Source organism: Anabrus simplex, chromosome 6 (genome assembly GCF_040414725.1).
Source record: "Anabrus simplex isolate iqAnaSimp1 chromosome 6, ASM4041472v1, whole genome shotgun sequence".
Classification (NCBI taxonomy): Eukaryota; Metazoa; Arthropoda; class Insecta; order Orthoptera; family Tettigoniidae; genus Anabrus; species Anabrus simplex.
In genome coordinates this window covers 348,270,242-348,278,559 of record NC_090270.1, presented here as the reverse complement: position 1 = coordinate 348,278,559, position 8,318 = coordinate 348,270,242, and the positions used below count along the sequence as shown (strand labels likewise).

The 8,318-nt window shown below is 47.2% G+C and overlaps 1 non-coding gene across 1 annotated transcript; it reads right to left on the bottom strand.

Annotated features, from left to right (window-relative positions):
* Nucleotides 1-5,451: 5,451 nt before the first annotated feature.
* On the bottom strand, nucleotides 5,452-5,570 carry LOC136876577 (5S ribosomal RNA). Its single transcript, XR_010860615.1, has one exon. It is a non-coding gene; the product is annotated as a 5S ribosomal RNA (ribosomal RNA).
* Between the last annotated feature and the right edge of the window lie 2,748 nt (nucleotides 5,571-8,318).

Genomic DNA, 8,318 nt, shown 5'->3' with positions numbered 1-8,318 from the left:
CAAAATATCCCAGAAAGAGCAGTCGTAGTCTCTGAGCTAGCACGGGCAGTGAATTAAAATATTTTTTAAAAATAAATAAATAATAATAATATAAATCTTGATGATGATGGTGGTGGTGGTTGTTGTTGTTGTTTCCAGGGGATGATGTGAACATTCCAAGTGCAATCACAGTAAAGAAAAAACTGAATAATAATAATAATAATAATAATAATAATAATAATAATAATAATAATGACAAAGTATATACATCTTGAAGGCGGTGGTTGTAGTTTTTTTTTTTTTTAATTCCAGGGGTCGATGGGAAGAGTCCTAGAGCAATCACAGTAAAGAAAATAGTGAATAATAAAGGTGGTGATAATAATAATAATAATAATAATAATAATAATAATAATAATAATAATAATAACAAAGTATATAAATCTTGAAGGTGGTTGTTGCAGTTGTTGTGCCAAGGGGATTAAGGAAAACTCCAAGTGCAATAACAGTAAAGAAAACACTAAATAATGATGATGATGATGATGATGATGATAATAATAATAATAATAATAATAATAATAAAAACAACAACAGAGTAGCGGGGCACTTATGCAGACTTGCCCCTTTACGAGACAAAGGTAGGAGGGGGGGCCAGGTTTCACGCTCAAGACTTCATAGGCTCTTTTAGAAAGAAGGTGATGGCCCTGATAAGGGCCGTTTTTCCTCTGCTCCCACGGGAGCAAGAGGTGCGGGTGGAAGGAAGCAAGATCATGAAATGACCTCACTTCCTTTTAGCTGGTGCCTTTTTAGGCGAGGCCTTGGGCTTAGCAGCCTTTTTAGGCTTAGGTGCCTTAGGTTTCTTAGTGGGCACCTTGGCGGCCTTCTTAGCCTTGGAAGGAGCCTTCTGCTTTGGTTTGGGAGCAGGAGCTGCCTTCTTCTTCTCAGCAGGCTTTTTGGAAATGGCTTTCTTGGCTGCAGCCTTGGCTCCACCAGCCTTCTTCGCCTTGGGGATGCGCTTCTCCTTGGGGGCGGCGGACCGCTTGACAGGGGCTGCGCTGGCCTTCTCCGGCTTGGCAGCTGAGGCGAGTTTGAAGGAACCTGAAGCTCCCTTCCCCTTGGTCTGGACCAGCTCTCCGGAAGCCACAGCAGATTTCAGGTACTTCTTGATGAATGGCGCCAGCTTCTCAGAGTCCACCTTGTAGTTGGCAGAGATGTACTTCTTGATAGCTTGGAGAGAAGATCCACCTCGCTCCTTGAGGCTCTTGATGGCACTGCCCACCATCTCGGAGGTTTTCGGATGGGCAGGCTTGGTGCGAGGTTTCTTGGATGCGGAAGCCTTGTTCTTCTTGGGCGACGCCTGGGCCGGAGCCGAGGCGGGTGCAGATGCTGCCGATGCTGTTGCTGTGTCAGCCATGGTCACGGTGCGAATGTGTTAAATTTTCCCTGAAAATGGCGGAGTGTATCAGGCTACTCGGACCGCGCAGGAAACAGCAGTGGCTAGCTGTCGGGTGGGCTGCGCGGCGATAAGTTGGGGACGTGCTTCCTAGCTCCTTTCTCGTGCACCCTGCGTCCCGTGGGGGCGGCGGAAGGTTCAGTTCAAGGTAGGAAGGGATAGCCAAAGGATTAATGCTGCTCCTCAAATGAAAGAAGTGCTGCCCGCCTTGTTCAGGGCGTCCTGGCGCAGGTGTGTTCCATGGACAGCATTTCCTCAGCTCCCTCTCCATGCCGACATTTAGGGGCAGCCGCCGTCGTCGCGACGCCCCCGGGAGCGACCACCGCTTACCTGAAGGAAGTCCCATCCTTCCTCTAGCTGCCAAGGCAGAGAACTGTTTGTGGACTCTAGCCACTTTCGAATGAGAGCAAGGGACGTTCGGCCTTCAGGTGGATTTCTGCAGTAGCAAGGAGACCCACCGTAATCTGCCTCTAATAGCATTGCATAAAAGGGCATAAAGAAGGAAACATATAAATTAGGGACTAGTTTCTACGACTTGTCAGATTCCAGGTCTCTTGCTAGCTCTTTAAGTTCATTTTAGTCGCAGTATTTAGGGCCATAGGCACTTGCCTCACGGTCAGGTACCCTCTCTCACTTCCTGCTGTTTTAAGGCCCTTGTAAGGGAAGAGAAGAGAAGCCTAGTTAAAGAGGAATCCTAGAACGTCTAGGTGTATTTCAGGGCGTACCTTAAGGCCCAGACCGGAAGACAGCCGGTTAAGTCTCACGAAAGACTTTGTCCCTGACCTGTAGGAGGGAAGCACAGCCTGGTAGAAACGTCCCGCCTACCCCGGGCAACAAAGCCAGGACCGAATATCTCTAGGCCTATTCACAATCGAAAAGAAGCCCATATATAGTATATCTACACCAGGCGGTATTACTAATTGTTCCAATATTACAGCCGATCGCGTCCTCCCTCAAGTTGGACAGCTTGAGGTAGACAGAAGCTTCCGAGGGAGCTGCCTACAGAGAACAACTTCAGAAAAAATTGGATGAGAACAAGAGATACAATGATAGGACCCATCTTAAGACACCCAGGACTTATTCAGTTGGTTTTAGAACGATGTGTAGGCGGTAAGAACTGTAGGGGTAGACCAAGGTACGGACATGACAAGCACATGTAGGATGCAATAGTTACATAGAAACGAAAAGGTTGGCACAGGATAGGGTGGCGTGGAGGGCTGCATCAAACCAGTCTACGGACTGGTGACTCAAACAACAAACAACAACAGTAGGCTAAGGCTATTAAAAAAAAAAAACAACTACCGCTACTACTATGTCGACGACGACGACTTTTACCTAACTTTCGTAACCGACCTTTGGTTTCAAAGCTGCCATTAAGTGAGAGTATGCCTCCTTAAAATAACCTACTGGCTGCGGCGAGAATCGATCACACTATTAGCAGCATAGAACGAAGACGATCGCGTGAACTGACTTCAAATAATAGTATTAAAGTTTGAGGTTACGTCGAATGTAATTACAAAAAGGCTACGCAATTACTTCTTTGACTTACAAGTACAGCGGCATACCTAACCTCAAAAAAGAATAAGGTCAGTAAAGTGCGAAACCGCGAGAATGCTATGTCCCTTTCGACGTGTAAGGAACTTTTTCTTTCTTTCTTTCTTTCTTTCTTTCTTTCTTTCTTTCTTTCTCCTGGTCCGAACGACGCCGGGAATTGCAGGAATACGTGTTGGGTTAACACGTTGGACGTTCAATTCTTACTTGCAGATGGAAATCAGGAAGGAAGGAAGGAAGGAAGGAAGGAAGGAAGGAAGGATCTAACACAGGGTAGATGCACGGTTAACACAACTTCTCTCGCCATGTGGATTCGGTGTGATTATACGGCTGGATGCCCTTCCTGACTACAACCTTCCTTCCTTCCTTCCTTCCTTCCTTCCTTCCTTCCTTCTTCTTCTTCTTCTACTACTACTACTACTACTACTACTACTACTACTACTACTACTCAAGTTTGTGCTGTAAAAGAATACCCTGTGAAGAAAACAGGAGGTTTAAGAGTCCTCTTCCCTCAAATATCAATTGAAGTACCGTAATGAGGGATACCGAGTCATTTACATTCATGGGAGGATATGCGTAAAGGGACCTGATGATTTTTAGGCCAGCTGCGCTAGGGTTACTCTTCGTATGACTAGACCAGACCAGTACCGGTACGGTACCTCAAGATTTTTATTTTTTCTTAATTAGTTTAGGTGATCCAAGCCTAACCTGCAGTATATTGCACCCGAAATATCTAGCATCTACCCTGTAATGAGAAGATGCAGGCCTCCCTCCCAGTTTTCAAGACTGGTGATGATAAAAGTGTGCGTAATTTAGCTTGAAGTTAGCAGATCCACGATCAGTTTATGCCCCTTTTGCTCGGTTCGCTGCAATCATGTCTTAGAACAGGGTCTCCATTCTAGGCCTATCAATTCCTGCGAACTCGTGAAAGCAATCAGGTAATGAAGATGATGATTGTAGTTATTAACATTAAGAAGAGAAGTTGAGGTGTTTGTCTTCAGCAGAAAAGAGGATATAGGACCCGGGTAGCAGTGAAAGGGCGACCGTGTTAGACGCAGGATACCTAACCTCCCTATTCTTTGAATTCTAACCGGTAGTACTAAGGTAAGGAGGAAAAAGTAGGACGTACAGGTACGCAGTGTTCAGGTGCTGGGCAAATGGACGTATTATTGCCGAAGTACGAAAAATCCGTACCGGCCTAACAGGAAGTAGTAGTGGTAGGTAGTGAAAAATGTTATTTACTTTACGCCCCACTAACTACTATTTACCGTTTCCGGAGACGCCGCTGAGGCGAAATTTTGTCCCGCAGGAGTTCTTCTATTTTACGTGCCCGTAAATCTACAGGCATTAGGCCGACGTGTTTGGCCATTCAAATACCAAGGGAGTGAACCGGAATCGAACTCGCCAAGTTGAGCTCAGAATGGCCTATTTAAATCCAGGACGGTAACGGTAATGATATGGGGAGTTGAGGTTAGTTCTATGGAATTCATCACTTGCCGAAAGGTCGGTCAGCCGACGTGCAGGCTACTGAAATCGAGCACTTTCCTCACGTCACCTAACCTAAAACGTCACGACACTTTCAACTAACACTTGTCGTCGAAAACGTTACTTTCTCAGTCTTATTAGGAAACCGTCTCATCTTAGGTAGAAATGCAAAGTCCTGGGAGTCAATGCTACGATTTGTCGGAACACGCGCACAAGGGTCACTCTCCTGCACTAGTACATCATCGTTCGTAAGCAAGCTTATGAGAGACGCCCAGTTACCTGCAGAGAATAGCGCACAACAGACTTGCAACTTATTACCGAACGTCGTCGTTATATCAACGGGTCAGCGATAGTATCTTATCTTACCTGAAAGAACATAAAATGAAATCATTTTTCGCCTCTTTGAAGGGCTGCTACATGCGGCGTGCGGTTGCTAGGACACGGCTTTCATTGTTATCACGACAGTGTCGATGACGTTGTTTGGAAACCATCTTCCTCGCGATTTTCTTGGCGGGCAGGGAGATTCGAACCCACGTTCCGCCCTGGCACTGATTACCCTTCTTACCTGTAATCTTACGCGAAATAGGACGTAGTAGAATGAAGAGTTAAGAATCCGTGAGGGGCCGCCTACAGACAGGGCACACTATGCTGCACTAACCTAAAAGAAAAATAACAGCACACACACACACACACACACACACACACACACACACACACACACACACACACACACACACTCTCTCTCTCTCTCTCTCTCTCTCTCTCTCTCTCGCATAATCATCATCATCATCAGGTCAGGTTAGGCGGGCACCTCGGAGGAAGTTAAGTATCTACAATAAACTTGAATCATGTTGGAAAGTTAAGAACATCTGGTTAGTTTCACATGTAACAAAAATCGATCAATTTCGACATTTGTGCAGCCGTAAGGCTAAAGTTGATGATAAAGGGTTATTTAGAGATCAGAATAGTAGGTAAAAAGGGAATTGAGCCAACGGCACGTGGTGTTCCCAAGCGGTCACCCATCCAAGTACTGACCACGCCCAATGTTGCTTAACTGCGGTGATCGGACGAGAACCGGTGTATTCAACATGGTATGGCCGTTGGCGAGAAAGGAAGTCTTCATTGATGCATGTGTACAGAAGGCAACGGTTATTTATTCTTTGGAGGTGGGCGGGCGCGTTGTCGAGACGAGACTTTGCTCGGAGATCGCGATGGAGGAGCGTACGAGGGCGGTACTGAGCGCGCGCGGCGGGGCGCGGCGGAACCTAACCCGAGTAGTTTTAACCTCACTTCGTCGTAACCTAACCCCAACTCGACCCAGGGCCTACATTCAATCCCAACCAATCTCCTCAAGAAAGAAAAGAAAGAAAGAAAGACCCAGGGCCCCGTGGTAGTAGTAGTAGTAGTAGTAGTTGTTGTTGTTGTTGTTGACGGCGGTGCGATTGTCGTTTCAAGCGGCAAAAGGACTGAATAATCCGTCCGGCTATGATGGTGTTAACGACGACGATTATTATTATTATTATTATTATTATTATTATTATTATTATTATTATGAGGTTTTCCAATTTCTTTTGACCTTAAAGTAACAATGCTAACCACTTTGATGTGATGTCCCCCTTTTCACTTGCCTTTGGTTTGCTTAAGGGTAAGAGGCTAACACAACTGCTCTTTTTTTTAAAGGTGTGGTGGCCCTGAAAAGGGCCGTTTCTTAAGAAGGGTGGTTATTCCCTGTAGCTCCTTACTTGGAGCTGGTGTATTTGGTGACTGCCTTGGTGCCCTCGCTGACGGCGTGCTTGGCCAGCTCTCCGGGCAGCAAGAGACGGACGGCAGTCTGGATCTCCCGACTAGTGATGGTGGAGCGCTTGTTGTAGTGGAACAGACGGGAAGCCTCCGCGGCGATACGCTCGAAGATGTCGTTGACGAAGCTGTTCATGATGCTCATCGCCTTGCTGGAGATGCCAGTATCAGGGTGTACCTGTTTAAGTACTTTGTAGATGTAGATGGCGTAGCTCTCCTTCCTCTTGCGCTTCTTCTTCTTATCTCCCTTGGAGATGTTCTTCTGGGCCTTGCCGGCTTTCTTGGCGGCCTTTCCGCTAGTCTTAGGAGGCATGGTTGTCTCGTGTAGCTACTGAGAATCCAAACGAATGGCTGGGGCCATGCCCCAAGTCTCACACAGAAACCAGAGATTAGGTTCTGTTGAGGATTGTAGCCCTCCGACCGATTAGGTCTTGGGTGCTATCTCCTTCACAGATATGCTGGACAGAATGATGGTATGTGGAAGGGGAGTCCAGTTTCACACATCATAACTGGTCAGAATATGACCTGCGCCCCGTGAGGGGCGACGCACGTAGGAGACCCTGGTTTGAGCCAGGGCTTATCTTTAGTTGGTAGATTGTTCGTGCGTTAAGATGGGGTAGTAAGCTGATGTGACGTGGGTCACCCATCCAGGTGGACGCCACGCCCAATGTTGCTTAACCATCAGTGATAAGTGCTAGAAGAAGAAGGTGAGGAAGTGAGTGTACGACTGACTCAGGGGGTGGGGGTGACTGATAGGGACTACTTGACAGGGGATAACCACGTGACTTGGAGGGAGGTGGGTGTCTTGGGCTAATATACAATTAGCTGTCTATTGGGCATGGGGGGGAGTACTGGATTAGCTTGGGGGGACAGTAGACTGATTAGAAGGCGTAGGAGGTGGTTGGTTTCTTGGCTGGGTTGGGGGATGGTACCATGGTAGGAGGCAGGGATGGTACCATGGTAGGAGGGAGGTAGGTTGGGGTGAGGTGGGGGTTTGGAAGTGTGTAAGTGTCTGGAGTGCTTGTAGTGGGCTCTAACTGCCTGCTTGATGTAGGGGCAGCCAGGATATGAGGCAGCGTGACTGCCTTCACAGTTCGCGCACCTCGCCTGGTCCCTTGGTATTGTGCAATCGGTATGGCGGTGGGGGCCTCCACACCGATTGCAGCGAGTGCCTTCCGTGCATGAAGCAGCGGTGTGGTTGAGCTTAAGGCAGTTAAAGCATTGTGTGACTAAGGATGGGGAGGAAGTGTTGAGTGATTTGTGGAGAGTTGGTGTGTTGGTGCGTGAGGTGAGCCTGGGGGCAGGTTTTCTGCGCCTCCTCCCAGTCTGCGTGTTTTTGTCATGTGTGAATGGGATATGGTCACTAGGACCAGATCCCGTGTCTGTTAGTGTGGGTGGGGGGTTGGTCTGGGCTTCAGTGGACTGGGTAGGTGGGGGAGTAGATTCTGGAGCGGTAACAGTGGCGGTGACAGTGGGAGACTGAGTAGTAGAGTTGTCGGATAGGTTAATGACTATTGGAGGAGGAATGTCTGCTTGTTTGAGCTTTTTCAGGATGGTCTGCATGGATTTATTGTAGGTGGGGGTGATTATCATATGGTTATTATGTGTTTCTTCAATGACGGCTATGTGATGGGATATGATGGGTTCTATGGCTTGAATGACGGATTGACGGGTGATAGGTACTGGTCCAGGTTTAGATAACGGAATAAGAATGAAATTGCATTTAGAAGAGATGGGGAAGGGAGTGTCTTTGCGGGTGTAGTGGAAGGGATGCTCGAAGGGATGTTCTTCATCTTCTTCTGGTTCTTCTTCTTCTTCTTCCACTTGCTGCTGGTCTTCTTTTGGGGATGCGGTGAAGAGGCGATGTTCTAGGTTGTTGTCATGGAGTATTTGAGCGATTGGTTGGCAAGAGGAAGGGTCTTTGGGGAAGATATAGACGATGTTGGTTTCTGGATCTTCGTTTACATCATGGAGTAGATGGGTTTGAGAGTGAAGGAGGGTTGCAATTTTCATTCTGTGCTTACGGAGTGAGGATTTGGATTTGTTTGGAGGTGAG